Genomic DNA, 19,085 nt, shown 5'->3' with positions numbered 1-19,085 from the left:
TAAAAGAAACAGGACTGGATCAGTGTTCAAAATTAACGGGTTGTTTTAGATTAATTTGTTTGATTAGAAGAACTTTTCATATGCTTTACAAAAAAAGTAATCATAGAAACAGACAATGGAATCTACAATGTAGAATATTCTTAAATCCAAAAATTTATTTAATAGATTGCACTAAATTATTATCCAAAAGTAAATATTCAAATGTTACTCTGTAGAATCATTTACTTTTTTTTTTTTTTTTTTTTTTTTAGAGAAAGTATACTATACGATGACTGATTAGTTGTTTATAAAATACGCTAAGTTTTCTAGAAATTTATGCGTTCTGTCATGAAAGAAGAATAAATTTTTGGTTTATATTACTATTTGAAACTTAAATTTTGTCAATGGCATAGGCTCAATCCCAGGGTCGGATTTACGACTAAGCAAAATAGGCTCACATCCTGGGGTGTAACATTCTTTGGGGCCGACTTGGACGAAAACTTAATAATCAAGAATAAAAAAGCAATCATTGAATAATAATAACTCAAGTCAGAGTAAATGCCCTCCGAGTATTAATTCCTTTAACAAGGCTATTGTCTTCAATCACTAGTGGTTGATGTTGAGTGGAGTTTTAACGTTGTACTTGCAGTGAACAATTACGTAATGTTAGGGCGGAAAAAAACATTAAATCCGGCCCTGCTCAATCTATTGAGCTCACTATTGATACATTCATTTCTACCTTGTACAAATATCATTTGTGCAGATTGGGATTATTGTCTAGAAACAGAGATTCTTAAGAATAAATTTAAATCATATCTCTTTGAAATAACATGAAATAAATAGTCGTATTGGGTGATAATAACCCGACGCTTTTTAGCATACGTAAATACAAAATGTTTCCTGGCAATATATTTCTCATCCAAAAAATATTTTATTCCTTCGTGATACTTTTTTGTTTTTAAGTGACTGATATTTTTCTTGAAGCTCGTAAAATAAATTTAGAATAGCTGTGCTTTGAGATACAACGCAGATATCTGCTTACATACATTGACAAGGAAAGCATAGTTGTAACAATCTTTATTTTACAGTCAGGAGATTCTAGCTTCAAATCTGGTAATCGACAAATCTGATACCAGTCATTAGGTCTCTTTCCTCATTTCAGTCAGCCTATTGTTGAGATGGTACTATGCAATATAATTTTGTCCTCGGTACTTTCATTTCTGTTACCATGTTATGTTCGATAATATCTTTGGTTGTTAATAATTCCAGTGTGAGAATGCTTTGAGAGTTATATGTGGAAACTTCATCGGTAATTTTAATATGTTTGGTCTATATCTTTTATTCTCTATTTATAATCCTTAGGATTAAGATAAAATGATAAATTTATATCATTATATATTGTTAACACTAATATAGTTAATACGAATGGCATATCATCAAGCAAATAAAACATTAAAAAAGAACTTAGGTTTATTTTTAAAATTTTTATTTTTAAAATTTCGATTGAATATAATATATTTGGTTTATTAAGATGAAAGGAATATTATAGTTTTAGCAGTAATTTAGAGTATTAGTACTTTTAATGAAAACTAAGAGGTTAGCGGAAGACGTGGAGCATGGAAGCTTCTCAGTTGCGCAAGTGACATGCTAATAATGGCAGAATACCAATGATAATGATGAGTACTCTTAATTCAACAAAAATTTTAGGCAGATAATAATTTCTTAATGTTTCTCATTATTATACAAGACATTAGCAAATGGTATGAAGTTAATCAGTTAATTTGCATTACCGGTAATAAATGACGAATTCATAGAAAATTTATTTTCTATAGTAGCACTTTGTAAGAGCTGAAAAATTACAAAGTGCTATTGTTACATTTAAAATTTTATTATATTTTATTTTTCAATTGTTAAAAACCAAAATCCTGCGAACTGCCTTAAGCAAGGGAATAGTTTAAACTTCTAAGGAATAATTTTACAGTCAATATTAGTTTGCTTATAACTATGAATTTTAATTTAGATACATTTTAATAACGTACCTAATTAGTTGAATAATTTTTTACAGCATTTTGTAATTAATCAAACTATATCAAACAGAAAAAAACGTATTTGCTGACGCATGCGCATACTCTAGTACGAAGTTCACGCTTAGGAAGTTAAACAAGAAAATAAAAAAAAACAAGGTGTATATTTTTACAGCGTCCCCCTTTTGTTAACGTATTTCAATATAGGTAATCTATTCTTTCAAAAGACGAATATATTCAACAAATAACATATTTCATGAGGCCTTTTGTAATAAAAGCCTACTCACAGAAGGAGAACATACATATTCATATGTTGTTATAGATTTACGGCTTTTATGTTAGTCACGTATCAAATGGCTCACATTACTGATGACGTACATTGGAAGGTAACATTTTCAGTATGTGAAATAAATGGCGGTGTCTCGGGGATGAAAAAAGAGAAGAGGATCAATATTGCTATAGTATACAAGTATGGCGGACTTCCCTTCCGCTTCCAAAAGTTGTATTGGCTACACTCTCCATTTTTCCCCCCAAAACCTCTGAATGTTAAATATTTCATTTAGACAAATGATTCTGTTTCGATATCTATTAAGCGTGTATATATACATATGGTGCGCAAATGTCCTCATGGTACACTGTATTGGTTAATTTTTTCCTCTGGAATAGATTCTTAAAATTAGCGTGTGGTCCAATCAGTACTCGATGAACAATTCATACGTATTTATAATATATATATATATCTACATATGTATATGTATGTACATATGCGTTTTTTGCAGAACGTGTGCATTAATGCATAATATCTACTATACATAATTGGAAGAAATTTATCATACTTTGATTTAATTTGGATAAAATTGTTTGCGACCAGTAGTACTGTTAATTTAATTTGAATTTATATATTAGGAGACGAATAATATTAGCTTAACAAGCAACTTTTTTAAAAAAACATGCATCTTATTTTTTAAATTAAAATTAATTATCGAAACTGAATCCAAAACGTTTCCCATATAGGCAATAACGTGTACTTATTCTTTTTATACTATTACAAACTACTCATTAACCTAGAAGTGAAAAAATAGCCTTGACTATACGTGCATGAGGTCCAAGAAAATGAGCTACTTCCGTCAACCTAACTGTCGCTGTATTGTACAAAATCCTAGAGAAAATTTTCTTAAGTTTCACTTCTAATATTGATATGAACAAGTCATGAATATAGGCATAAATTTAAAAACCAGAGAAACTGTAAATCAGGAATTTCCTACCAGTATATATCAGACCTTTTGGATAGGCATTAAAACTTGCCCGTTTAAAGAAAAATACTTAGGAAACTTGACATTGTTAAATTAAATCTTATTATAATAAACGGTGGATATATTAGACAATTTCTAAGGTACGGATACGTTTACTTTTACAAGAATCAATCTAGCACTCCTTGTACAATTTTTGTATCAATAGACATAAGCATCTTAATTCTCTATTTTAAGAATATTAGAACAAAGAAATAATAATACCTATATAATAAGACATTAGCAAGGTGATATTACTAGTGTAATTCACATTATCTTTTATACAAAATTAGCTATCTTTTTGTTCAGTATATATTAATATAAGTAAAACATTAAATATAGTTTGAATATAGTTGAGATTTTTAACACGGAAATGAGCGTCATCTATTGATAGAAATAATAAATCTAGATATCAGCACACAAGAGATATACATATTTTACACATCAAATGAAGACAGGCCCGTATCCAGGGGGGTCTAGGGGGGGCCGGCCTCCCTAAATTTTTACTGGCCCCTCCTAAAATTTTCACGGTAGGCTTACACGTGAACTATAATATGGTGAATTATAATGTGGTTGGATCGGGCCCCCCCAAACTTCGATCGAGCCCCCCCTAAATTTTTGGCCTGGCTACGGACCTGAATGAAGACATAATTAACCAAGAGACATATATACATGTAATTAACTTCATTCTTTAAGAAGTAAGTTCAAGTAAATTGTTACAGAACTTTAATAAAATTTTGTGCCTATTTTTCTGAAAACGATTAATAATAAACAAGTTTTGTCGTCATCTGGTGATTCTAATAGACATATATTTTTCTGTTGTAATATTTTCTTTTTTTTTTTAAATTGTTTTTGGTATAAATAAAACTCGTTATAAAACTAGTTTATAATACATTTACTCAATTAGGAATATCAACGGAACTAATACTAAATCTTACATTTTTAGACATAAATTTCAGTCTTTTAAATATATTTTAGTAAAATATTATACTGTTTTCAAGTGGCTTTTCACTTTATCAAGAAGTCCATCTATAAATACACGTACTGGGCAGCCGTCCTTTCAGAAAAAGTGTTCCGGTTGGGGGGGGGTACTGCTGGTATTATTTTATTAATTATTATATTATAGACGTATTATTTTGGTCTCGTCCGGGGGGCACTCTCAGAGCTCCAGGGTGCAGTGCCCCCCGAAAACATGTCTGGAAGAAACACTGGTACTGTGTAGTATTAATTAATTATATGGCCCGTGATTCTCAACATATTATAGTTCTTCAACCGTATAATTCTTCAATCATGATCAAATCGAACAACACAGAAGGAAGTACTGATTCATTAAACTGTACTTTAATATTTTAAAATGCAAAAATTAAGGCTATTGTAACATTTTTTATTAGTTAAATCTAATTTTCTGCAAATCATATGAAAGTTTAATAAATTATTATAGGTAGATATGAGTGCGAATACATATACCTCGAACGCTCACAATATTTTTAAAACTATTTAAAATTTTACAAAAGTAGTCTTTTAGACTTATCTGTCATTTACGTAGTTGTTTCTCTGTATGCTATTTATCTTCAAGTCGTAATTTAGTACGTTATGTACACTTTCCACTGGAAACATGGTATAAGAAAGCACTCATGCTGTTTTATTACTCTCTGTTAATTTTGTGTTCGTGCTGTGCAGATATGATATTTACAAACCTTGAGTTTCATTTAGAGACATATTTTGTCAGTATCTTTGTAAAATGTTTTCCTATACAGCAAATAATTCTCAAAACAGCAAAAGAAAACTGTAATTGAGTTCAAAGATCTCTAATAGACGAATAGTTTGAAGTTGAGCGATATTAAGATTGTTGTGCTACAATGCTACAATACTATTTGAAATTGATATTAACTGTTAACTGCTATAGCAATTTTAGTTTTCAATTGACAGAAGTGTTGCAGCTTTTACATTGTTTAGTTTAAAAATTGAATACCCAATGATTTCCAGAATTGTTTTAGTTTGAACACTGAGAACGAAAGTGAGTCAGTTTTGAAATATCTGTATTTGAATACAATAAATCAAAAACTGAAACAAAAGTTTAAATGTTTATTAAAAAGTGTACGTATTTTAATATTATTTATTATGTGATACTACAAATAACTGAAAAATTAAGAACATCTTGAGGGCATTCGACACTTTGTTATACCATATACGAGTAATATTATACAATTATTATATCATTGTAACTCCGAAATTGCGGATAATTATTTGTAGTGAATACCAAAGTTTGATATTGAATCCATGGCATCTGAAATTGGCTGCTATCTATCAAAGGACGTAATACAAATCAATGCATTAATGTCGTTTCCACGTATCAACGATAATACAGAATCGTTTAAGTAAGAATAGAAAACACCGAATTTTATTCAGCCTCTTCTAAGGCTGTTAAGAGTCTTCATCCTGGCGAAATTAAAATACCGATAATTTTACAGTAATTATGTGATATCTTCAAATAGATGAAATATAATCGAAATGTGGAACAAGCGCGCTCTAGACAATATTATTTTACATGAGAAACCGTTATCACGACTCACTTATCTGCTTTCGATTTCGAGCCATTTTGAAAATCGGCATTTATGTTCGCGTTTCTAAACAGCTGAAAACGGAAGGCCACTAGGTGACTTGTGATAACGGTACCTCACGCAAAATAAAATTGTCTAGGGCGTTCATGTTCCATATTTCAATTATCTTTTATCTATTTGAAGATATCACATAATTACTGTAAAATTAGCGGTATTTTAATTTCGCCGGGATGAAGACTCTTAACCACTTATTCATCACTTGATTATTAGAACTCATAGCTTTCTCCACTAACGGAAAGACAATGCATTTACTTGAAGAAAACAGAAAAAGAAATCTTAGTTTGACACATAAATTTTTTAAGTATATACATATCTGATTTTTAAAACTAAGTCCTAATACTTTCATTACTTTTCTAGTTTAAATATGGAACTTGATATGAGTGGTGTTGGATAATAACATAAACATTAGAATGTTTGTACAGTAGGGATTTGTAATATGAGATCCTGTTTGCAGGAGAATGATACCACTGAGCTCCCAGCCGTACAGTTGTTATTTCTTGCTTATTCTTTCTGGTACTTATTTCATACAATATATTCACTATGCTGCTTATATTTCAGTCCACATTAGTTAAGTCAACGATGTCGTGATAAGCTAATCTATCGCTCAGCTTCACGCTGTGTGTGTGTTTCACTAAATTATTTTTTTAAAATAATTATGTCTTCTGGATGGCCTGTAAGTCTAGCCTGGTCTTTACTTTTCTTTATTAGACATAGGGCGCCCTAAATCGCCGGGGTGAAATGTTTTCTAGAGTTCCGAAGAGCTCTAACCCTGGAAAAAGGGGGTAGCCATTCTTGAATATGATATTATCTTTCTATATTATACGTATTTTTCCTTTTTTGTAGAGTGAGTGGACAACTATTATAGATAATATGTAAAATTTTCCAGTATTTTCTTCTTCTAAGTAAATTTTTTAAAATCTAAAACAAAAATCTATAATCTTATAGAATTACGATTAGAGTGTGGATTTTTCGATATTCGCCTATTCTTTTTCTGATATAATATCGATGTGCTTACGTGGTTCATGTTTATTTTAGGTGACTAGAGGCACAAATAATCGAATATTTTACGAATAGTGCATATTAAGGACGTTATTGCACACAAGTGCATATTTGGGAAAGATAACTATTATATGGCTACTTGAAGGGAAAGTTACAGATTTAAAAGATAAGTTTTAGTATTTTGGCAATGATGGGGAATAACTTAAGAATTGGAAATAATTTCTAATCAGTATACAAATCAACGAGGAATTTTGAAAGATGCGCAGACGAGGTGAAGCTGTCTCCTCCTAGACTTTTAGGTTGACTTGGATTGAATGATTTACTGCCTTGCAGTCATACTTAAATCTCATCCATCGGACTACCGCAGCTATTTGGGAACTTGTATTATATAGTTATGTCGCTGAATACAAATACGGAAGGAGAAGAGTTCGAGAAGTTCCTATCTTTGTGGTGGACCAAGAATGTTTAATCTTGTCTACAGATGGATAAATTGTATCCTCCGAATGAATAGCAAAGATGTAGTATTATTTTTAGTTTATTTGATATTTGTTGTTAGTTTGAATAAAAGAGAAAATAAAACAAATTTTATCCTTCAATAAAATACATTTCCCTTTTGTATTTTTGAATAAATAAACCTAAAATTCGGTAGGTAATTGTAAATTTTACATATTCCCTATGACTTAGAAAGAAGGGAAGGACAAGTTATATTTAATCTTACTTTCACAATTCACCTAATTGACTCCTTCTATTACTGTGAACGTGTGTCGCGTGTTTAAATATTCATTCATTCATCCTAGCTTTTTTTTGTTATTCTTATACTTGCATACTAACGTTATTTTCATTTTACGTATTTTGCATGCAGATTAATATTTCCTCCATTGTATTTTTCAGGTACTGGACTGTATCCACCTACAAGAAAGCAGATGTATACAGAAACTGAAGAATTCTTGAAGCGCTAACAATATTCACTTTGTTCTACTCTTCAATAGCGGTCATTTTTGGTCATTTACGTAAGACAGTCACTCGTTAAGAAGAATGACGAGGTTTACCACTTTCTACATCAGGGAGGTTTATGAAAATGTTGCGAAACAAACCCTACCTGGACATCTCATTTTCAGTTTCAGTAATGGCAAGCAACTATGGACTAAAATCTTATGGAATGTAAATACAGTGTTAAATAGTAGCTATATGAAATCAAGTTTTGAACAATATTCTGCAGTTAGAATGGCCTTTCAAACATTTTGGCCATTAGGACTTGTGACACTGAAAGATCATTTTCCAATTACAATAAACATACTTTCAGGCAAGCGTAAAATGTGTAATCTATTGTAATCGTTAACGTTTATATGTGCACAAGTAAAATATACTGTGTAATATACAGTATATTTGAAACGTTTCAAATAATCTTGCATTTTGTTGTTTATCTTTTTTAGGATTTCCACTGTTTGAGGTAAATTTTAGACTTATACTCAAACAGCTACTGTTTCCTTAATATTTATAGTAGGATCATGGTTCAGAGCTTTTTTTTTTTTTTTTTTTTAAGGATAGAGCATACCTTTTAAGCGTATCGCTTGCTTGTCCGTATTACACACCAGAAACGAAAAAACCTGAAAAAAAAAGGAAAGATTTTTCGAAAAAAAAAAATCGAAATTTTTGCACCCCTCTGGCCTGGGCCTGGGTTCAAGTAGAGATTAGAATGGTTTAACAAAAACGTTGTTATGTACATAATACGTGTGCAAAATTTCAATCTTGTATCTTGTAGTAAAAAACCCGGCCAAAACACTTTGCCCCTTGAAGAAGAGCCTGGGTTTACGTAGGAATCTGATTTTTTTTTAAATAATACGTTGTTATGTACATAATTCGTGTGCAAAATTCCGAATTTAGGACCTATATATATTATAAAAATTTACTGCGTCATTACTATTTGGTTTAGAGTCATGGTTTAAGCATCATTCTTCAGTATAACGAGCCTTTTGCAACGGTATGACTCACATATCCGTATCATATGTCTGAACCAGAAAAATTGAAAAAAAAAAAAAAAACGGAATTTTTCTGAAAAAGTCACCCCCTTGTAAAACTTGCGCCCCTCGAGCCCAGCCTCAGTTTCAAGTAGGGATTTCAAAAAAAACTTGAGAAATACCCAAAGTTACACACAATCTATATGCAAAGTTTCAATGTGATATCTTGAAAAGTAAAGGTGTGGAAACGTTTTGAAATTTGCCTTAAGAAAGAAAGGAAAACGTCACGCCCTTCCGCCCTCACTTGGCTCCACCAAGTTGAACATCCAGTTCCAAAACGCATCTAGGGTGTTCTTTGGCTTATCCTTGAGTTGACCAATAAAGAAACCCTTCTTAAATACCTGTTATAAAACTTAAATAAGCGGTCAAAGACGATACTACGCCATGGTATAAAAATATACCATAAATCCTAAAAGGGTTATTTGGTTAATTTATTTGTATCCTTTAATGCAAATTTTAAATTTTAAGTGTGTATCCTAAAGCGTTTACGTGTATATTTAGTTAAATTAACCAAATAAGTTAGATAGTTAAATCATTTAGTTAAATCTTAGTGCATACCCATCTCCACTATAATTGTAATTTATATTATTAGTATAATTTACATAGTCTTTAAATGTTACAATTTACGTAATAACAACAAACCTAATAAGTGTGTCGTGACATCGTGAATATTAAATAAAATGTGTTGCTAAGCGAGAAAGATGTTGAATCTTTGAGTTAACTATCAAATTTTCTGTTTCTTAATATTGCTCATTGCTCTCATTGTGTAAAAATCATCATTATTATTTTAAATATCTGACAACAATAGCTTGACTCTTCTTGCCAATAGCAATGCGTTTATTTATCTTGGTCTCTGCCAACTTCTTCGTTTTAATTAAATATTACAATCTTTAATAGGATTCATAATTTATAATCTTACTAGTTGGAATTCCGTCTTTTCCCACGGGAAGAAAAGACTTGTAGAAAGTACCGGTATTTTGATCCTTTTTCTCCTCTTTAGGACACGCATTTCAATGAAAGTTTAATGGTATGAATCCATAATAAATTCTATTTTTGACAAAATTTAGAACACTCTACCCGTTTAGGACATGTTTTTAAAAATCAAAGTGACATTATTCACAATTTAGCTTAAAGGTAGGTAGTATGTTCCAAAATCATTTCAAACAGGTCATACGATTTCCCGTGATGAGATCACAAACAATAGATAATGGCATGTCAAAAAGCAATTAAAGAAATTTCCCCGTTCTCCCACCCATTAAAACTGGAATTTTGGAAACTTTCAGACACGTATTGACAAACTCATCGGCATTTTCCTCCTTCCGCCCATGACGGTATGGGTGAACTTGGAATTAAAGGCCAATAGTCATCTCTAGGGTCTCAAAAAGTATGGAATCGACATTAATTTCGATCGTTTTTGATGATTTTTACATCAATTCCCACTCCCCGTAGAGGTACTAGGGGTTTACCTCCACAGTATCCTGTGCCAGATTGTAAGTAATATGTACACCATATTTGGTTGAAATGTTTCAGGCGTTCCAGAGTTATGCAGAAACATACATACATTTGTGTACATTAACCCCTTCAGTGTGTAATTTTCAGATGCGAACCGCTGTAAAAAGTGTATTTTTTTTTTTTAGAACTTTGGAATTTGTTACCTTTTAATAACTTTTGAACCTCTCAAGCAATCACAATGAAAATTTCGGCATTATCGTCTTTGTTGCTTCTAATTAGCTACTATAACTTGTAATTGTCGTATTTATGGTTATCATCGTCATCATCATCATCATCTGGTTAGGTTACACAAAATTTGGGAATGCCTCAACAGATCAAGCCCAATTTTTCTGTGTGGTCTCTTGGGGTCTGTGTGTTCCTAGATGAGCGCAAACTCGCTAAATATTGTCGGGAGTAACATTACTCATACTATGGGCAAGTATATTCGCCATACGCAAATACAAAATAGCCAAAGCAAAATGAAAGCGTATATATACGCCATCCATACAGCAGCTGCGTTTTGAAGACACGAGTTAACTCGCCATCCACACTGAAGAGGTTAAATCGTGTTTTCACCAATCAATTACTTAAAGGAAAGAATTACATTTTCTCTCTCTTTTTTTTTTTTTTACTTATACATCTCCATCTCTTCTCAACAACCTAATTAATATTCTCCATTGTTCTCCATACTCATATTTCAAACTTTTTTAATTGCTCATTTGTAATTTTAACGTTTCCATTTCGTAAAACACGAAACTTTACCCAGAACACTAATTTGTTTTAAATTCGTAATGAAAATAGTTGAAATTGATTTGTTTTATTTTGGTTTACAATTCATAATTTTAGAAAAATGGAGAACGTGATATTTAATTTAATTATTTCAGCCCTTGATATTAATTATTTATTTATCGTTATTAACGGAATACATGTTTGCGTGTTTCACCTTACTGCATATAAGTACAAGTAAATAAAAAAATATATATTAATTTAAACTAAGGGCCTCAAACTATGGGATATATTATTATCTACAAGAAAAGAATATTATAAAAGTTTCGTGCTTCTATGTCTTGCTGTCAAGAACTATGTTCTGTGAGAAGTGAGAAATATTCCATGCGTAACCCATTTTAAATTCAAACAAATGAAAATTTTGTTTCTTTTCAAGAGCTTTCAAACGTCAAATTTAGTCGGTTCCAACGCTGTGTCATTTAGGCTCTTCAAAACAAACGTGCATATTTCCCAATTTGATTTTAAATTGAACCTTTTGTAAACTCGTCCCTAGCACGATCTAGGAGTTATAAACAACAGCTTTCAAAGACATCCGTTTTTAATGAAAGAGCGATAATTTTACATTGGCTGATTTTCTCTTTTTAAGTTTATTCTAATATAAATTGTTTCTTTCACAAAACACAACATATCAACTGAATGTCCATTAGACGTTCCTCAGGCTCAATATATACCTGCCTTGGGAACATCAGGTTCGCAGTAGAAACTTTGTGAATGATAGAAATATCCAAAAGACTTGGATTTCTGGTCAAAAAGTTCGATATCATGTGATTAAACTACAAAAAAAAGTTACACAGGAGCCACACAGAAAGTTTAGTTTTTGGGCCAATCGAAAATAAGGATTGCTACAGATTATCTACGAACCGTTCACTGGAAAAATTGATGTCTCTTGAAAATTGCCATATTCCGGGACTAAGGTTCTGTGGAGGCAGTGGCGGATTTAGGCCAGGGCTGGGGGCCTAAGCTCTCACTTTTTTGAGTGGCAAAAATAATTTATGCTATTATTAATATATTTGTGAAAGTTTATAGTAAATCCTTGATATTTACCTAACATAGTCTGGGTCTTGGCTATCCGCCCCCAATTTTTACCTTCTAGATCCGCCACTGAGTGGACGTCCAAATAACTTCTTTGCGCTATATTGGCTAATATCTGGCCGCATAAAAAACTTTATGCTGGAAGATGTCTTTATTTTTTCAAAGAATTGAATTATAACACAAAGTTTTCTCATTACGTTAAAGACATCGAATAATAGTATACATAATACTTATAGCGACATGTAAGTGTTTTAATTGTATCTCTTTCATATACCGGGTTTATTGAATGAAATATAGTTCTTACTGGAATCCACTGAAACTACACATTTATGTTTTCTTTACGTATACTCTAAAACATTTTCTACGTGTAATATTATTACCTGGACTGAATTAACTTTTTTGTAGTGATTTGAACGTTAAGCGATGGAGCTTCAAGAAATGGTTCAGAATTCCAGGAGAATGTGCTAGCATTTTCCTTGTATTTTGCACAGACGTTTACAACGTTTCTCTGGTAATAATGAATTTTCAATACTGTGAACTTTGTTACATTTATTCGAATGCGGTCTATATGATTATTTTTTTAAAATTCTCTTTTGTAAAAATAGGTTATGAACTAACATAATGTTGAATAATAATAATAATAATAATATCCTATAGCACAAAATGATGTAAAAGTAAGCAAATTGACAGCAAAATTTCGAGTAATAAGTAACAGTGTTCGATAAGGCTAAGAATCTATCGAATTTCGGAAGTGAAAATTTATCGAGTTGTCATAGGTTACTCGAAACCGTTGGAGTATTTGAAATTATCGAAGTTTCGAGCATTATCAAAATTTCGAGTATTGTCGAAGTTTCTGGTATTATCGAAAGTTCGAATATTATCGAAGTTTGTAGACAGTTTGTAGACTAATGGTGTCGTAGTTTCCAAACCTGGTGATGCAAGTTTTCTCTTCCTTTCTCTCTCTGTCACTCTCTCTCCCTTCCCTGACAGACTACTTAATCCTTATAATTACGTACATAAACATTAGCCTTAAAGACATGTGGGTAGAAACTCTTCTTTCACTTCATTTCAAAGGAGCCAACTTTAAAATGAACATCCTGCATATATGTATTACATATGTACACTCATGTCCAAAATTATTGTCGCATGTCTATAAATATGTTGTTGTAGGGATATAATTTGATAACGAATTCGCCCGTTGTTTCTTATAACGTTAGTATGTGTATAATCGGCAAAAACACGTATGTGGAAAATTTCATGTCAAAAGAGTAGTAAATAAGAACAATAAAACGAAAATATAACTTCCTTGTCCACTTAGCAACATTTTGTTTTACTCATTCTCATTTTCGTATTTATAATTCTTTTTTTATGAAATTTACCACAAATATACATTTCCCGATTATACACATAGTATCAGTATTAAAACTACTTTAGAAAATCATTATCAAATTATATTCTTACAAGAAGACAGTTATAGATATGCGACAATCATTTTGGACATGAGTGTACACCTATGATAATCTCGATGGCATTGTTTCTTGCAACATTTCTTCCAGATCTTTAAATATTTGCTGCTTTCAGACAATTCGAGACTCATAAAAATTCGAGTGTCTCAAACATTTCGAGAGTCTCGAACACTTCGAATATCTCAAACGTCTCGAGTCTCGAACACTTCGAGTGTCTCAAGCACTTCGAGTGTCTCGAATATTTCGAAAGTCTCAAACACTTCCAGTGTCTCGAACAATTCGAGAGTCTTGAAAGCTCGATGACTCGACAAAATTCTTTATCGACGAAACGATTTTGAACTTTTCGAACTATTATCGATTACTCGATTATCGGAACAGCCGTAATAATAAATAAAAATAAAGAAACAATTTAATAAGTGTTAGTCCCAAAATATCGTAAGAACTGAACATATCATATCGATTAAATTTGTTATGAAACATAGATACTACGAAAAGTAAATAAGTACGGTAGTATATTAAAGTGACTTTTTCAGTTCATTATTACAGTAAAGATGAGCTGAGATATAGATCTCTTACCAAAAAGAAGCATATGAATTTCTTATTTTCTAATGAAATGTAGAGAGCCGTAATTCAAGAGATTCAACCTTCTTTTACTAAAATAATACTAATTCTGTGGGGTATATAAGCGCCAATACTTGGAAGGGATGGTAAGATCCACTCATCTCTTGCTTGGATGACTGTATCAAAAGCTTCATTGATGTCTTGTTAGATGATATCTTGCAAACCTGAATATGCCTTCCCAAAAGTTATACTGAAATCAGCGCCACTTGTCAAGCACTGTATTTGTAATCGTGACTCCTACATTTCCAGGATTAGTTCTAAGGAAGTTTCAGAGTATGGATGTAACAAGTCGAAACTGTAAGAAATAGAATGCATTACACTGTAAAATTTTGCTTTAAAATTAGAGGAAAGACTACTGGCAACCTCAGTGCTAGTGAATAGTTGTAAACTGCTACGATGTCTAATGATAAAAATAAGACTTTTATTTCAATTAATTTGTTTGTTTTGGATTTGATTTGAGTTTAGCGTCCCGTTCAGCACCGAAGCTATGTGAAACGTAGTCCTATAATGGGTAATAGTAAAAATAACAAATAACCCTACAATAGCAATTATGAAAGCAGTAGTTGAGCATGTAAAAAGAATGAGGAATTAATAGTAGTTTTTGGTTATGGTATTAGATTAACCATAGTGTACACTATACAGTTATCTTGGTAATATTATAGAGAAACGATGTATGTTTTAGTATAAATTTCATGTTTGTGGCGTGGTTTGACCATGGTTTTGTTTGCCATGCTTTTTAACATTATAAATATTATTTTTCTTATCATTTTATATCAATGGTTATCAACCTTCTCGAGTCTAGCGCTTCCTTGGGTAAACGACTGTCCTCAACGACCCCTGTTATCCTAACCTACTACAACTATGCTCAACGCTGAATGTAAGACTTGGAAGCAGTCCAAGCAGGCCCGTATCCAGGGAGGGTCTAGGGGGGGCCGGCCCCCCCTAAATTTTTGCTGGCTCCCCTAAAATTTTCACGGTAGGCTTGCAAATGAACTATAATATGGTGATGAACTATAATATGGTTGGATCGGCCCCCTAACTTCAGCCGCGCTCCCCCTACATTTTGGGGATGGCTACGGGCCTGAGTCCAAGTATCAGAAAAGATCTTTAATTATTAAAATCATCCTTGAAGAATCTACATAATTATTTGTAAAAGAGTAAACTTTTGATAATACATAATGGTTTTTGTTCAATAATACAAAAAATGTAAGAGTTCCTGAAATCTCAAACACCCTTTAAATAATCTATCACACCGAATTTCCCCTCTTTTTGTGCTAGCGCCCCAGAGGGTGTTAACCCCCACGTTGAGAATCACTGATCTATACAAAAACTACAAATGGGAATTTTCGCACATCATTTCTCTCAAGCATGATATTTTGTTCGGCTTGATGAAATCCATGTCTTGTCTTTGAACATATCTATTATAAGATTATCGTTATGGGTATTAATTTTAAATGTAAATATATTTTAAAAAATGTACCAGAAACAACATCAACTGTATTTGGAAAATTATCCCTAATTGGGAAACATGAAAGAAAAAAAAATCCAACGACATGGGTGCACAAATGCATCATTTCGAAAGGATAGCCCGCCGAAAGGATTTGATTGTATGATACAAAAAAGGCATATAACTGGAGAACACAAGGTCGGGTAAAAAAAAAAAAAAAAAAAAAAAAAAAGATTACTTTGAAAGTAAACTGCATTAATGTACCTGCGGACATGAATTTAGTTTTCGGTCCCCGATTGTATTATTTTTGGTTTGTGGAAAATCTTATTAATTTACCCGGATTCTTCGAGTATAACAATGCTACCACCTCTGTTCCACATTCACTGATACATTTATGAAATATAGACTGAAAATAACCGCTAGTTTTTTTTTTTAAAAAAAATGAAATGTATACTTAAAATAATCACTAGATTCTTTTTATGAAATATGAAGACCTGAAATGCTAAATGATCTAAATGCCAAGAGCTGGTGTTCGAGGAATCTAAGACAAAACATTGCAATTTTCACAATATGAAAAAGTTTACTGTAGACAGCGCATTCTGTTTGCAGTTATTACAAATACTTAGAGCCGTATTGACAGATCTCTTAACAGGGCAATGGCAGCGATGAAATAATATTTTTTTTAGTTTTGGCACTTAAATCATTTATCATTTCAGGTCTTCATATAGACTCGAAACAATCATTAGGTTCCTTTTATGAAATATATACTCGAAATAATCAATGGGTTCTTTACTACAATCTTCATCCAACATTTCGTTCTCGAGTTATAAACCTTTGTTTTCGCATTCCTTCCAATTTTCGGCGGCAAGCTATAACTTTGAAATGCCTTTTTGTGCACCTATATTGGTCTAAGGTTTTCTTTTTATTTATTTATTTATTGTGTGTGAAGGTTCATTTTCCAAAGTCTTTGGTTTTGTTTCCGAGCTTCCTCTATAGAATTAGAGTGCCACTAGAAAATGGAACAATAAGAAAAATATATGTGATTGTTAAGGGAAACTTCAATATGAATAATTTTGTCTTATTATTTATCAATCTTAACAATTACAAAAACAGCAGCAAGCATAATTCTGCATTAATTTTATTGCAAACTCTTAAATTATACATTTATCTACGTAGTTCTCAAGTGATTGGATATAATTTTTCATATTAATGTTTATGATTGTGAGGATCTTGTTGGTTATAATCGTAAGGTTGGTGTCAGCTACTTTGAAAGAGAATAAAATTCACAAGTTTACTATTCAAAACATTGCTCAAAAGAGTTTGGTCTATCGTTATTTAACCCTTGTACGTCCCTTGATTTTTGCATACACATAAGTTCCTCTGAGTCAAAATGGACCCATTTATTTTTTTATGTTTCAATTTGTAGTTTACACTACATTTGTACATGCAATAGCGTTGTGACTGGTTTGTGTCAAATATAACTAAAGATGGGTCAAATCTAGGCAAGCTTCACTGTTTGGGGGGGATGTCCTCGGCCCCCTATATTTTTTAAATACATGATATATTTTCCTGTCGTCCTCAAATATTTAGAAATAATTGTACAATTGTTTTATTATTCACCGAAATTTAACATGCCAGAGATGCCCTTGCATCTAGAACACTAAAACATCACACACACACACACACACACACACACACATATATATATATATATATATATATATATATATATATATATATATATATATATATATATATATATATATATATATATATATATATATATATATATATAATACTTTTGACTTCTGCTGCAAGCAGGTTTTATTTAGGTTAGGTTAGGTCATTCCTGTTAACTTTTATTGAAAACCTCTGAGAACAAATAATGGGGAGCTACTTGAAAGAAAAAAGTAGCAACTCTTGACTAGTAGCTCCAAATAATGGGGAGCTACTTGAAAGAAAGAAGTAGCAACTCTTGACTAGTAGCTCCAAATAATGGGGAGCTACTTGAAAGAAAGAAGTAGCAACTCTTGACTAGTAGCTCCAAATAATGGGGAGCTACTTGAAAGAAAGAAGTAGCAACTCTTGAGTAGTACCTCCAAATAATGGGGAGCTACTTGAAAGAAAGAAGTAGCAACTCTTGAGTAGTACCTCCAAATAATGGGGAGCTACTTGAAAGAAAGAAGTAGCAACTCTTAACTAGTATTTCCAAACAGTGGTGAGCTACTAACTTGAAGAACTCCAGTCTAGAAAGCAAGCATTAAGGGCAAAAGCATCTTGTAAGTGCTACATGCCAGCTGGTAAGCAATGGCCTCATAAAGGATTTTGACCCGAGAGTGTAATTTTTGTTATGGTGTAGTTCCGATTATAAGAGCCGGAACTAAAAGGTAAAATGAGGCGCCTGGTATCAGAAGTTACGAAATCTTTTTTTAAACCGAAATTGAGTTATATATCGCTTGTTATATGTTTGATCTAAAGGAATTCCATGGAGACAGTATTTTGTTTAAAAGCTTAATATTTCATACTAAAAAACTAGTTCAAATATGGGACTTTGTACGCATGTATATGGAGCTTCACTGCACGTTTTGCGAGATTACTGAAAACTAAGCGAAATGGATGTGGCGAACTTTGATACTAGGCACCTCAAATTATGTTGTGGCTATCAGGAGAAAGAAAATCAAATATACTCTTAATGCCACAAGAATTTGAACTGAATGAGCACATCCAAATTGTATATTTTGTTACCTGTGCCCCATTTATTATGAGGAACATTATATACACCTATATTTACTAATGTGCTTTCAAGTAGTAAGATTTGTCAACAGTGAATGAAACACAATCTCAAAAGAAAGACAGAAAAAAAAAATGCTTTAACCCGGGTTTGTACTAAGGTTTATCTGTTGGATTTGAGCGACGTATTTCAATTATTGTTGCTTCATAAAAATACATTACGAGTACAAAGAAAACGCCTGTCATCTATTTGTTATTAAACCTACTTTCGAACCATCTTAATGTTGAAGTACACTTATGATTCAAGATTATGGATTGATTATTACCGTGTTCGAGACTCTCCTACTAATTAACTTCTGAGAGAATTTAGACAGAAAAGAACATACTTTATTCTTGAACTAATACACATTTTATTGATAATAATAAAATCAGTCATAATTTCTACAAAATCTTGCAATACAGTTATACAATTTCAAATATACATAACTAACTCAGCAGAGACGTATACTGTGCAATAAACATGTCAGATGAGTGTTTGCCATAATCTACTGCGGAGAGGTTTTGAACACATTGTTTGATAAC

General features: G+C 31.9%; 2 long non-coding RNA genes across 2 annotated transcripts in view; one reads left to right on the top strand and one right to left on the bottom strand.

Moving 5' to 3' along the window:
* Positions 1-17,246, top strand: part of LOC145664346 (uncharacterized) — a 212,412-nt gene extending 195,166 nt beyond the window's left edge. Inside the window, exon 4 of the long non-coding RNA XR_014127418.1 lies at positions 7,804-17,246. This is a non-coding gene — a long non-coding RNA (uncharacterized LOC145664346). The remainder of the gene's footprint in view (positions 1-7,803) is intronic.
* LOC145664345 (uncharacterized) overlaps positions 1-19,085 on the bottom strand; it is a 319,597-nt gene that overhangs the window by 13,402 nt on the left and 287,110 nt on the right. The gene's annotated exons all lie outside the window — the stretch shown is intronic.

The sequence above is a fragment of the Thermobia domestica genome, chromosome 11 (assembly GCF_964235325.1).
Source record: "Thermobia domestica chromosome 11, izTheDome1.hap1.1, whole genome shotgun sequence".
NCBI classification, from domain to species: Eukaryota; Metazoa; Arthropoda; class Insecta; order Zygentoma; family Lepismatidae; genus Thermobia; species Thermobia domestica.
This window is presented reverse-complemented; position numbering and strand designations above follow the sequence as displayed.